The sequence below is a fragment of the Ambystoma mexicanum genome, chromosome 6q (genome assembly GCF_040938575.1).
Source record: "Ambystoma mexicanum isolate Mex_15411 chromosome 6q, UKY_AmexF1_1, whole genome shotgun sequence".
Lineage (NCBI taxonomy): Eukaryota > Metazoa > Chordata > Amphibia > Caudata > Ambystomatidae > Ambystoma > Ambystoma mexicanum.
This window is the reverse complement of record NC_090937.1, coordinates 1,460,608,177-1,460,620,870: the sequence shown is the minus strand read 5'-3', so window position 1 is coordinate 1,460,620,870 and position 12,694 is coordinate 1,460,608,177.

Sequence of the window (12,694 nt, the reverse complement as noted above, 5' to 3'; positions counted from 1 at the left end):
AGTGCTTACTCCGAATGGATGGGCTGAAGGCCTGATTATGTGTAAAGCATCAGCACTAACCGGACGACCTGAAGCAATTGTGTGGCATGCAGAAAATTAATGCAAGCATCATTGGCTGAACATTGTAAAGTTGCTGACATGGGTCGATGATAAAGGAGGACCTTTGCAAATAGTACCTCTAGCGAATGCATCCTTGTGTTTCAGAAACAATGGCACAAGAAAGGTTAGAATGAATCAGCAGTGATGTCGAAATTTCGATGTACCAGGCATGATTGATGGAACAGTATTGATAATGCACCACTACTGGGCCTGTGGATCCAGAGCGTATATAAAATTGCCCAAGGACTGGGCAGGGCTGTGTTCTATAGAGATTGTTCATGTTCCAACATTGGTGATTCCAAAGTGTGACCTGAACATTGGAGAGTTTCCAAAAGCAGATGCTCATCTAAGGAAGAAGAGATCACTTGAATTTCTCAATCGAACAAAGAGCGAGAACTACTTTTCAGCTAAATCCATAGAAGCTTTCGATGCTATTCTGTATGAACACAGGTTATTCTTTCAGACTTCAGCAGTATTCGCGACAATCTTCATGCAAGGGATCGAGACCCTGGCGAATGCGAAGTGGATGCAAATCACTTGCTGGACGCTCCTGCAGACGATTAACACTACCATAAAGGGATTCACTGGTATCAAAGAAGAATTGAGAGCCATAATACTGATGACCCTGCAGAATAGATATGTCTTGGACATGATCACAGCAATGGATGGAGGTGTTTGTGCCAAAATCGGAGGATCATGTTGCACAGTCTCACGATGATGAAAATGGGACCTTGACAGAGGCCATAACGTTGCTAACAAACTTGCACATCCAGATTGAAGATGTGACAGAAGATATTGCAGATGACAGCTGGTTTGCATCGATCATCTCATGGGCTTGTCAATGGATGGTGAATATTTTCAAGTTTCTTGGAGCATTGTTGGTGATGATCATTTTTGAATTCTGTGTGATCAGAATAATAATCACACCATGCAAGAAGACATCAAAGAAAGCAGTAGTAATGAAGATCATGATCGATGTTGAGTCTGGGTTTGGACCCCAAGAGTTGACAGGTGAAGAAATCAGAAAATATATAGAAGCAAGCATTCTAATAGCTCAGGGAATGAAGTTACTGTATCCAAGAAACCACAAACGTATGTGGGAAGATAGATCTACTGTAGCCTGAATGTACAATGTAGTCATATGACCTGGAGCGATGATGAACATGTAAAATCAGCAGGATCTCCGAATGGAGTAGTAAAGGTATGGACTCCAAGGAAGCACTTTTTCAGACAAGGATGTCTAAATATAAAGATTGATGGGAGAGTAGCCGTTGAATCAACGAGAGGGGTGAGTGTAGAGGAGGAGCCAGTACCGCCCCTATTTTTCCTATATGTTGGAAGCCGGAAGTTGCGACATGCATAACGCCAATAATGGTACCTATACCATGAAGAGGTATCCATTGAGAAAGCCTTATATGATGTACCCACAGAGAAATTACAGTCTCTTAAAGGAGGTTCCTGAAGAAGTGTGAAGCGGTGAAGGCAAGAGATTGGTAACGTCACATGAAGCAGAGATGGTGCACCAAGAAGAGATGCCAAAGAAGAAGGTGAATAGACATTATTGAAGTTGATGGCGAAGTAAAGACTCGAGTAACATTTCATGTGCAGAATGCAGATTGCACTTGCGGAGAGCACTGAAGAAAATGCAGGCCGTTTTTATAAATGTACAGATGTTGAAACGCAAATAGACTAAGTAACGATGAAGGCTGGCTATATGCAGTGCATAGACTGCAGGCGGTGCCGCCATTTTATACATTTGTATGGCATCTGGATGTTCCATGTCACATTTTAGCAAATTAGACCTCGGTTGCAAAAAGGCTGAACGTGTGGTGCAGTAAAGAAAGATAGCTGACGATGAAGGAAGATTTGAGAAGGATTGTCTGGCCAGTGTCAAAGTTGGGGCAGCCAATAAACTGGTTATCTATTCGAGAAGATACAATGAACTTGAAAAGCGAGGCGACCTCCTATTGAGTTGCAATGGAAAAACACTATGAGTACCAAATTTTATTCATTTAATAGTATTAAAGGTGAAGAAGGAGCTAAAAACACAGTCTCCTGTCACATGGGGTAGATAAAAATAGACTTTGGGCAAGCTACCATCGACACTGAAGATAAGGCCATGCTCACACTCCCTTCTGTCCTCAGGTGCGGTGATACTTTGCAAGGCTGAGTTCAAAGACAATTTGAATGCCAGTCAGCAGGTGTGATGATGGATGATGGGCTAATTGGGTGCGAAGGCATGGTCAAGTCCACCCACAAGCACCTGGGTTACCAGCTTGCATGCTACTAGCGAGTGGAATATTCCAAAAGGGTAAACGCGTGCCAAGCAATCATCGAGAGCCACATAGCAAAGAGCCCTATAGTTTGATAGCCAATGAAACATGGTGTATTTTATGACACGAAGATGACTAGCACTAGGGGTGGGCATAGTTGTCCACCTGGCTTTAGAGATCCAATCACAATCCTATCCCCAATAGAAAGTATACCTAGATGTTCCCCATAGACCATCCACAATGGTTTTCATATTTTGCCGTGTATTATGACATCAGTGATGACGAGTTTTTACTATATAACTGTGTTTTTTCATGTAACACACTGAGAAAAATACTGTGAGAAGTCAGTTGATGTCCGTTGTACTGCCTGTTTTAGATAATTGTTAATAAATCCGGTATAGTTTGCCAACTTCCTAATTTAGTCTCATTATTGGCGCAAGAGTAAGTTCTGCATCCCCATCCATCCCATATAGCGCTACCTCACGTAAAGGGCCTATGGGTTCAGTAGGAAGCAGTTCAAACTTGCACTTCAGTTCACTGCACTGAACGTTCGCTTAAACAGCAGGCTCATTTGTTTGGGGGTTTTTATTTTGCTTGGGAGGGGGTGTGGTGACTGGGTTTGTGGGGACCTGGGGTAAGCCATCAGAGAACATAGTCCCAATACATCTTTTCATTAGAGCCGGCCTTAGAGCAGGGCCTGCCATTAGACCCCCACCAGACCAGCTCGGGAGAGGTCTCCCCCAAGCTGGCACTGTGGGAGAAGGTGCGGCAGGCGCCCTATTACATGGTATTGCATGGCCTGATTCATGGAAGCGTTTTATAATGGTGCAATCCCATAGGAAAACGCTGTGAATCAGGCCCCAAATGCACTCCGCTCTTGAGAGTAGAACGCATTTAAACAACAGGGTGTCACATGCATGGGGGGAGTGGAGTGGTGGCACATTTTTGATTTGCTGCACGGGGCACAGCGGCTTATAAGGCAGACCCTGCTTTCCATACACTTCGACTACTGAGTACGCTATTCTTTTCGGTTCATTGCTGTCAAGACCACTGCATTTGTGAATGCTGTAGTAGGAAAAAAAACTTAAAACAGGAAACATAACATGCCAAGAAAATTGCGCATGCGCTAAAAAATTCCTTTGAGTCTTGCTGCAAACGCAAATTGTGCACCTTTCTAACTCGTGTGAAGACTTTGCTCGCGGGAATTGGAAAACGCTTTTGCGCCTCACCCCTAGAAGTGTGTGTGTGTGTAGAGTGAAAGCGTGCATTTGTCAATTAGCGCGTGCAGAAAAAGTTGTTAACATTTAGATGGGGAAATGGGCGCAGTCGCTCAAATGGGTACTCGCTCGCAGCTTTTAGCAGACTCGAGCAGTAGGAGGCCCAGCACTTACAGGCCACATTACTGCACTTGCTCATAAATTCTGCGCGCCACTGCCAAGGGTTAAACAAGCCGCTGGTCACTGGAAGGACAGGGTCCAGTGCTGTGTCAAATGCCTTTGAAAGAGACAGCTGAAGCCGGGGAGCTGGGCTTTGATCTCGGTGGCAGAGAGAGGCCAGACTCTCGGAGAGACGATTTAAGTTCCTAGCAGGTCCTGTCGGCTGGAGCAGGTACTTTGTTCTACTAACATTTGCTGTTGGAGTGAATGGAATTTTGACTTCAGCTTAACATGGCAGTGAGTTTTTTCAAATCTATTTTTTAAAGCAATTATATTGTAAGCAGCCATGCGTGATTAACCCTTGCAAACATGTCTGTAGATGTCTTGCTATTCAACATGAGCATAAGACGAGCAGGAGTTCCTACAACACACTGCAAAAACATTTTTTAAATGCTACCGCACAATGTATTTGCCTGTAGTGTATGGCTGGTGATTTGGCCTGGGTGTGTTTTAAGCAGTTCTGGAACTGATTCATTAGGGGAAAAAAAGCTTAAATGGCATGCCTTAGAGGAAACGTCTCCAATTCTTCGAGGAAGCGAGCTTGTGGTTATTCCTCAACACAATTAAAATATCAACCAGATGTTCCTCCTGACTTTTGACAGTGGTTAATGTGCTGCGGTTTGGAGAATCTTACCAACCAATACTCACAAGCTCATTAACTCTAAATTAAAAAAAAAGCTGTGTCAGTGCCATAAAAAACAGCTCATTGTAATCCTGCTAAATGCTATGTGGTAACGATTCGAAAGTATAAACAGGCGTTTTATTGTCGGGGCCCAGGAGTAGGACAATGGGGTGGGTGAGGTGTGGGGTGGATTGGGGTGCAGTCAATCCTTGGGAGGAAGAAGTGTCATTTATCCTCACGTGCCAACCTCTGCGGAAAGTACTTCTTTCATGGAGGGGAAGTCATAAAAAGCTTCTTCACAGATTGCTAACATGTATGGAGTAAAAAATCTACGCCTGATTTTAAAATGTTTCATGCGGACAGCATACCCTCTATCTCTGTAAAGACTAACATAGCGTTGAATATTATGGTATTTGCAAAGGGTTTGCACACAAGGAGAGGGGACGCAGCACATATGCTTTCACAAATAATATGCGGCCATAGGTCGATATACAATATTATTTGATATTCAAAAGAAAATATGTAGGACCTGAAATTTCCCATGCATCTCTTTTCAATCACAAGTAAAACGTTCTATTTCTGTGCCCCCCGAAAGTGGCATTTACTCACATTTACAAATAATAGTAAAGTTTCGGTGAACTATAATTAGATATCACATGAAATGCCCAATCAATGTGGCCACACGACTTTTGGGGACGATATGGACTTTTGCAACGGTATTGCTAGAAAACAATGGCAACATTTTCAGGTCGCTTTGTTAGGTCCATCTTTGAACAAGAGTGGGCATCATGACCTCTTTATTTCGGGTGGGCACTACCAAAACAGGCACGTTAAATATGAAGAGGAAATATACATGTTGCCCTGTGGGTGAGTTTTTCCATGCTGCTGTGCCAGACCGTTTCTGTATCTTGTTATAAGATCTGAACCTGTTAGCGTATCATACAGTGAACTCTTAATCACTGTTAACACGCAACAAGGCCGTCAAAATAGTAAAGTTGTGTCCTACAAGACCATAAACGAACATCAAACTGGGGTTAAAAAAAGTTTGATCACCTCCTCTGTATAGTTTTGCAACAGTGGCATGATCACACTTCTCACGAGTACTTTGGTGCTATTTTTAGTTGTGTCCTCATTGTGTCTCCACCCATGCCTTACCATTGATGCCCTTATTGGGAGCTGTCCTGAAACTCCCAAAGGATGTCAATCAAACTTAACAAGACGCCCCATTCTTGCCCCTCTGTGAAGATATTGCCTGGGCTCACTTTGAACTTCATCCAAAGGTGCTCCAGTTTCCCAGGGTTGCTTTCCCGAAGGGTAAGGACGGGCACATTTTGTACACCCAGTGAATAAAGTGGACAGCTGGTCCTTCCAGTGACGGCTGACCATCCGATTAAGTAGCGGGCCATGTTCATGGAAAAGTCCAGCCTGTGGCATGATGCCTGCTGCAATATATCAGCAATGGACACTAGATCATGTTTCTTCACCGTAATAGGAGAAGCCCACACAGTATGTATGTCAATACAACCCTTCCATGTAATCGACATACAGTTTACCCACAGAAGCTGTACAAACATTCAACGTGTCTGTACATCCCTTGCATGAAACTGACATTCAGGAAACCTAGCATAGGTTTACGTGCATGCTACATGTCCATACAGCCCTTCCATGTAGCTGACATATAGGTTACCTATATCACATGTCTATACAACCCTTGCATGAAACTGACATACAGGCAACCTGACATAGGTTTATGTACCTGCTGCATGTCTGTACAACCTGCCCATGCAACTGAGATACAGGCTACCTAATGCAGGTCTGTGCACACTCTTCCTCTTGAATGAAACCAGCAATGGAACTTCTGATATTAACTGAACTTTATTCTCTCAATACCTTTATGGAGTGTGGTCGTGTAAAGCTATCGTTGCATGAGGGGTGTTAGACTCTTTGTTGACAGATCTCTACCTCACCCAATTCATTGGGGAGCTACGTTGCAGAGAGCGTCACGCTCGTATCATTTGTCAAAGAAAACCAAAAATGTATTTTGTGCACCATTACCTCTGCAGTTTGATTGTCAGAAGTTCTGATCCACTTGTGAGGCAGCTGGAATGCAGAAGCTACCGGGGTGCAAGACCTCCCCTATCTCGGTATAATGTATTGGCTCAAACAGCCTCATAAATAGATCCGCCAGTACCTTCATCCACCACTCACACACTCACTGGCCCGCTTTGTGAGCATTACCCCTATGCAATGGGCCATAGAGTGAGGGTTTATCAAGTGAAACATTTTAACTTCATCACTTTAAACCTAAATGCTGCCCCTTGGTTGCAATGATTGAACCAAACCATAAGTTGAGTGTCAGGGACATTGCAACCTTCATTATCACAAAACCTCAGGTCAAACTATCAAAACGTATATTTCCCCTGAAAAGGCCGGAGAAGTGGTGACTCAAAGGGCCTGATTCACAGAAGCGTTTTATAATGGCAAAACCCCATTGGAAAACGCTCTGTGAGTAAGGTCCAAAATATACATTCTTCAGTGTCACAATGAACCACCTAACAGACTGTGTCGTTGATTTAAAAAGATGCAGGACAAAATGTGTAATTTAGACAATACATAGGTTATGAATAGTACAGAGACTTTGCGACTATGCATGCACATTCCCTTATGAGCTAGGAATATACATGTCATTCTAGTGCCTTAGGTTAAGAGTGCTTGTCTGTGGAGTTTGGGAAAATAACATTTCCCAATAACTTTTGAAACCTTCCCTCGAAAAGTCTGAAAAATAACCACAGTACATTTTGGAGGCATTCATACATACGTGGAAAATATCAGAATTGTGTCTGGGCAGCTTTATATTTTATTTGAAAAAAATTGTTTTAATCCCGTTTGAAACAGCTTTTAACATGGGTATTCCAAAAAGGAAATGTTCTCACCAAATGTCTCAAAATTGGTCTCTTGGACACTTTTGCAATTTTTGCCATGGGCCTACATCTAATAAGGATTTGATGCAGTGAAAAAAAAAGTTGGAAAAAAATGGACCTGGCCAATATTGACATATCTAGTTTTCAAATATATCTATATATCATGTATGCACAGCATGCATACTCTATACGTCTACTATACATATCAACAGAGATACATCAAAGTCAGGACTGACTTTCATGTCTGTTTGTACATGTATATGTAAGACATAGGAGAGGTGAATTGTGTACAATGCAATGTAAAACTCGTGGCCCCTACACGTATACGTTTGTATCATTGTTTGTATCATCAGAGTGATCATCAGAGTGTGTCATAAGACATTCAAGAGTGATTTGGATAAATTGAGGAAGGCAAAGGATCCTTGAATGAATGCTTGAGGTTACCCCCATTTGCACCATATACCTTCACAGGTGGAAATAGGTACTTGAGAAATAAGTGGTGTTTATTGCTAAATAGTTAAGAAAGCAACATCAATTTTTTAAACAAATACACAAGTATTGAATAGAGTTTTTAAACAAAACAATAAAAATAATACATTGTCCTTACTGTATTTCTGCATTTAAAGTTATTTTATTTTTGCTGTTTAGATCACTTTTAATTTAAAATGAGTTATTTGTACCTCTTTATTTTTCCTATTGCATGTTCATGTCTGGTTATTTTTCCAGGATATTATAACATAGAGACAGGAACATAATGGGCTTGTTAAATGAACTGGCTAAAGGAACATACCAACTCAGATAAGTAAGTAGACAGTAGTTCCCAGTGGTATACAGAATCAATTGGACTCATTGGCGCTCATTACAAGTTAGCCGGTCTGGATTTAACGGTGCCAGTAAAACCGTACCAGCACCGTTTTCCTGACCGACTAACTACGAGTTCTGTGGCGTGTGGTGTTACACCCGCCAGGTCTGACCTGGTGGGCGTAACTGAACCGGCCGCAGACGAACTAGGAAACACCGGCACCATTACCGCATGGTGCCAGTGTTTCTGTTGTTCCCATTCCCGTGAAGTCCTATTGGACTCCACGGGAATGGGGCGTATCAGAATGCCCGCGCCGGACATACCGGATCACTGGGGCTGTAATGCCCCGGTAATTCTGGCAAGTCAGGTCCCGGTAAATCCCCAAGAGTCCTGCGGCAGCCTACCGGTTTCACTGGCACAGATTGTCCCTAGTTTCCCAGAAATCTCATGGCAGATACTGGGCCAAGCAAAAATCAGTTTGTTAAGTAGCCAGCTGGAATTTCGAGCAGGCTAACTCTAAACATATAAAGTTAAATCATACTGAATTCCAACCTCTCTAAATTAATGCAGTAAAAGATCAGCATTTTATATAGTGCTAAGGATAATTCTACCCAATTTACCGAAGCCAGTAATGGACTGCAGGAAGGTGAAGTGTCTGCCGTTGACTCAAATGCACCCTGAAAGTACAGACACAGCGAAACGAAGTGAGAAATATGTAATGTGTCTCCTTACAGTTTCCTGTTATTTTCGGACATGTTTCTTTTGGGAAATGTGTATTAACATACACATGTTAATATTTGTGGTCAGCAGCTGCATTTTATAATCTGCTGGTTATTTCGGCGGTCAGCACATTAAGGAGGGGGATAACGTTGTGAGTTTGTTCCCGAGCAACTTGTGTAAAGCACAGGTGCTGGTGGTCCTTGTTTTGCAGAACAGGTGAATCAGCCATTTATAGTTGTGACTGGAAAGATAGGTATGTTTCAGCTCAGCAATTATTTTGCTAGTTCCTCGTTGGCAATGCAGAGAATTGGAACAGTGAGCTTTATTTATAATCCTGAACCCCAGAAAGGATTTTATGTTATGTTATGATACCATAATTTTCCATTGAAGAAGATCAGCAGCTCCAGCCGTTTTCCAGTTGCGGGAGACCTTTTTCTTGGGCTATATGTTCTTACCAAGGATTTGGAAGAGAGTTTGATGGTTATTACATGAATGCCGTGTCCTTACTTGTTGATCATGGCCTTGATGTAGAATGCTACTTTTGTAATGTGTCCTTTATTTTGTTGCAGGTCTGCTAGATTGCTGAATTCTTTTTCTATTTTGTATCAGTTTCTACTTTAAGAGATTGTCTTTCCTGAGGGTCAGGAGTGTCAGGGTCTGTGAAATTGTTTGGTAGGATCTCGTGTGTTGACTTGCACTTATAGTCTTGACCATTCGGTGAACATTAGAGAGGTTTTCATGCTTGTGATCTGGGGGATACGTGAGGTTAGGGCTTCACGAGGTCTGGGGGGGTGGCAATACTTTTCTATTTTTGGATTAGATTGGAGAGGGTAATAGAAAACAGCAAAACACCTGATCAGACCAACTTATTTCAATTGTTGTTTGAAAGAGAGGGATGAGGGGTCAATTGATGACTAGGCATATTTTTCATCCTTATTGTGAATCAGGATTGGCTGTTGTTTGAGGACATTTCATGCATAGAACATTAAGGGTAGAAAAATAAAACTCTTACCTACTTTCCCAGTCTTTATTGATATTTTTAAGCACAATTATTTTTAGTTTGGGATACTAGGTGGTGCTTTAGCACTAAATATAAACGGAAACTATTGCATTAGAATACATATAGGGGGAAGTGGCATATGAGGAGGGACACAAAGCTTGTAGGTGTTGTTTAGTAATTTGCCCAGCAATTGACTGCCCATGGCATGCTAATCCCAATGGCCATTCCCACCCAGTTCCTGCCCCTCCTCATGGGAGCCCCACCCAAAACATCACCTCATGGGAACTCTTTAAGCTTGCTTTAATCAAGCCGTACCATCAAACTTTGCACTCAGTGGGCCTGCCAGTCTTTTTTCAAAGCAATCTTCTCAGAGTTAACAAATTATTTGGAGTTGAAAACACGCAACTAGTGCAATAAAAAATGTCTTAACGAGGTTTTTATTCAGTCACTAATTTTTAAGAAATATTCCTGTCCTTCACTGAAGAACTGTTAAAAACAGGTATTGGCAAAGCCAACAGTTTGTTTTGTCTTTTGTATAAGTATTAGACATGTTCCTGGGAACTGCTATTAGATGCCCAGGTACTTGCACCATTGTGCACCTGCTCAAATCAATGGCCTCTTAATACCACTATGGCAGTACCCGGCAAGTGCCTTTCCCATGCCTACACACAAGCCCAAACTGTTGGCATTGCCAGTGCTTCTTTATGAGAGCTTTTGCTTTAGAATGAGGTGCTCCCAGGATTGTTCAAGTAAGTATGTATTTTATTTGAGAAGATGGATGATAATGTGGGCATAAATCAGTATAAGAGGAGTGCAGCCTTGAGAACGTCAAAAATAGGGAATACAGATATGCCCAATTACATGCCAGTCCTAGCTAGTTTTAATAGTTAGGTGGCACTTTAGTGCTACTTATAACCCAAAACTGTTAGAACTGTTGACATGGAGATGGGATGTCAAGCATTACACACAGCCTCTAGGTTTTTGACCACCCATTGACTGCCCATCACCATGCTAAACCGATTGGTCATTCCCACCCACCAACCCTACCCTCCTTGCTCGAATGGCAGCCTTTTAGCGTCTCTTTGAAACAGCTCTATCACGCAGTAATATAAAACTATGACTATTTTGGAACTGGCATTGTCATTTTTTAACATTCTTCTAAAAGGTCATAGCTTAATTGCAGCTGTAAATCAGCTCCTGCTATAATAAAAATGCATTAATCAACTGTACCTTCAGCCACTTGATTTATAAGTTACATGTGTGTCCTTATATGAATTCCTTACACTAAATTCCAATTAACAAAGGTGACAAAACCAACAGTTGTTTCTCTTGTATAAGCATCAGATAGGCAATTCCTAAGCACTGTCATTATATGCCCTTGTACTCACCCCATTTGCCAGCTGTTGCCATCTTATAGCCAGATAGTGCCATTAGGGCAGTGCCTGAAAACATGCATATGCCATGACTACACAAAAGCCCAAACTGTTGGGTTTGACACTGTTTGTTTTTGTGCTTTATAGCTAAGCTGCCACCAGTTTTAGCAAGGCTATTAGCATGTATAATAAAATGTACTTGAGGAACCAGAAAGGCAATGATTGAATGTGAATTGTCAATCAACCAGGATTCCATCAAGTTGAGTAGTTCACAGTCATAGTTTGTGATAAGGCCCAGTTGAATATTGTGCATTGACCGATCAGTATTGGTGTGCTTTAGATCTCAGAGAAACTTGATGTGATTTCCTGAATTGATAGGTTTGGTTGGAGTTAGGTCTTGGGAGGTTGGCTCTTTAAAAAAGGAATATCATTATGGGCTGGGAAGAGTGTGAGAGGCAGTCAAAGTGCCTATGAGGCACGTTCCCTTTCTGCTAGTAAATCCTATAAGCCAGAATGAATAAGTAGGTAAGATTGGTAGTAAAGTAAATGTTGAAGGCATTTTGTTAAAGCTTGAAGGTGTGTTTTATGTCTCCTCTCTCACAAAGTCTGGAAGTTGAAAGATCTCTTGGCCTCTAATACTGGCCAACCTATTACTGACAACTATGTCACTGATATCCTCTTCTCTGTCCCTTCTCCAGACCTATGGAACTCACATCTGATCTCTATCTTCTGCCCTTTCCTCTTCACCTATTAATGGCAACACTAGATGAGAAGTACTATTGGCACACTTCTCATCCTCTAGGTGCATCATTAATGTCTATCACAATGGCACTGTCTTGGTCCAGGGTCCTCAACCCAATAGTTTTCTCTTTGACCGGTGCCTGCAAGCCCTCAACTTCCTACCTTCTCCTGCTACTCCTCTTTCCTCTCTCTCTGCACCTCCTTAACCACCTCCGATGGATGAACAACCCCCAGTATCCAACCTGAAAGCTTTCAAAGGTGGTGACTGGCTTCACTATGCCACTCTGAATGCTCGATCTTCTGTCAAACATTCTTCAATCTCCACCTCGCGTATTCCTTCTCAGGCACTCTGTACTGCATTGGTCACCCATTTCACCTCTGAAAATCAGGACATTCTGACCTCTCTTTCTTCTTCCCCTTCCTCTGTTCCTCCCCCTGCCTCTCTTGGCCTCTCCTCCACACCCACGCACTCTCTCTGCCATCACACCTATCATGATGGATGAGGTCTTTAGAGTAGTCCGCTCTATGAAGGTCTCATCCAACAGTTATCTCACTGTTGTTCCAGAATCATTAAGGACAACATCTCCTCCCTCACTCCGGCTCTTGCTGACTTCTGCATTCACTCTTTAGCCTCTGGTTTTTCTCCTTCCTCCCTTAAGCACTCCCTTGTGCACACCCTCCTAAAAACGCCCTCCGCTGACCCCTTG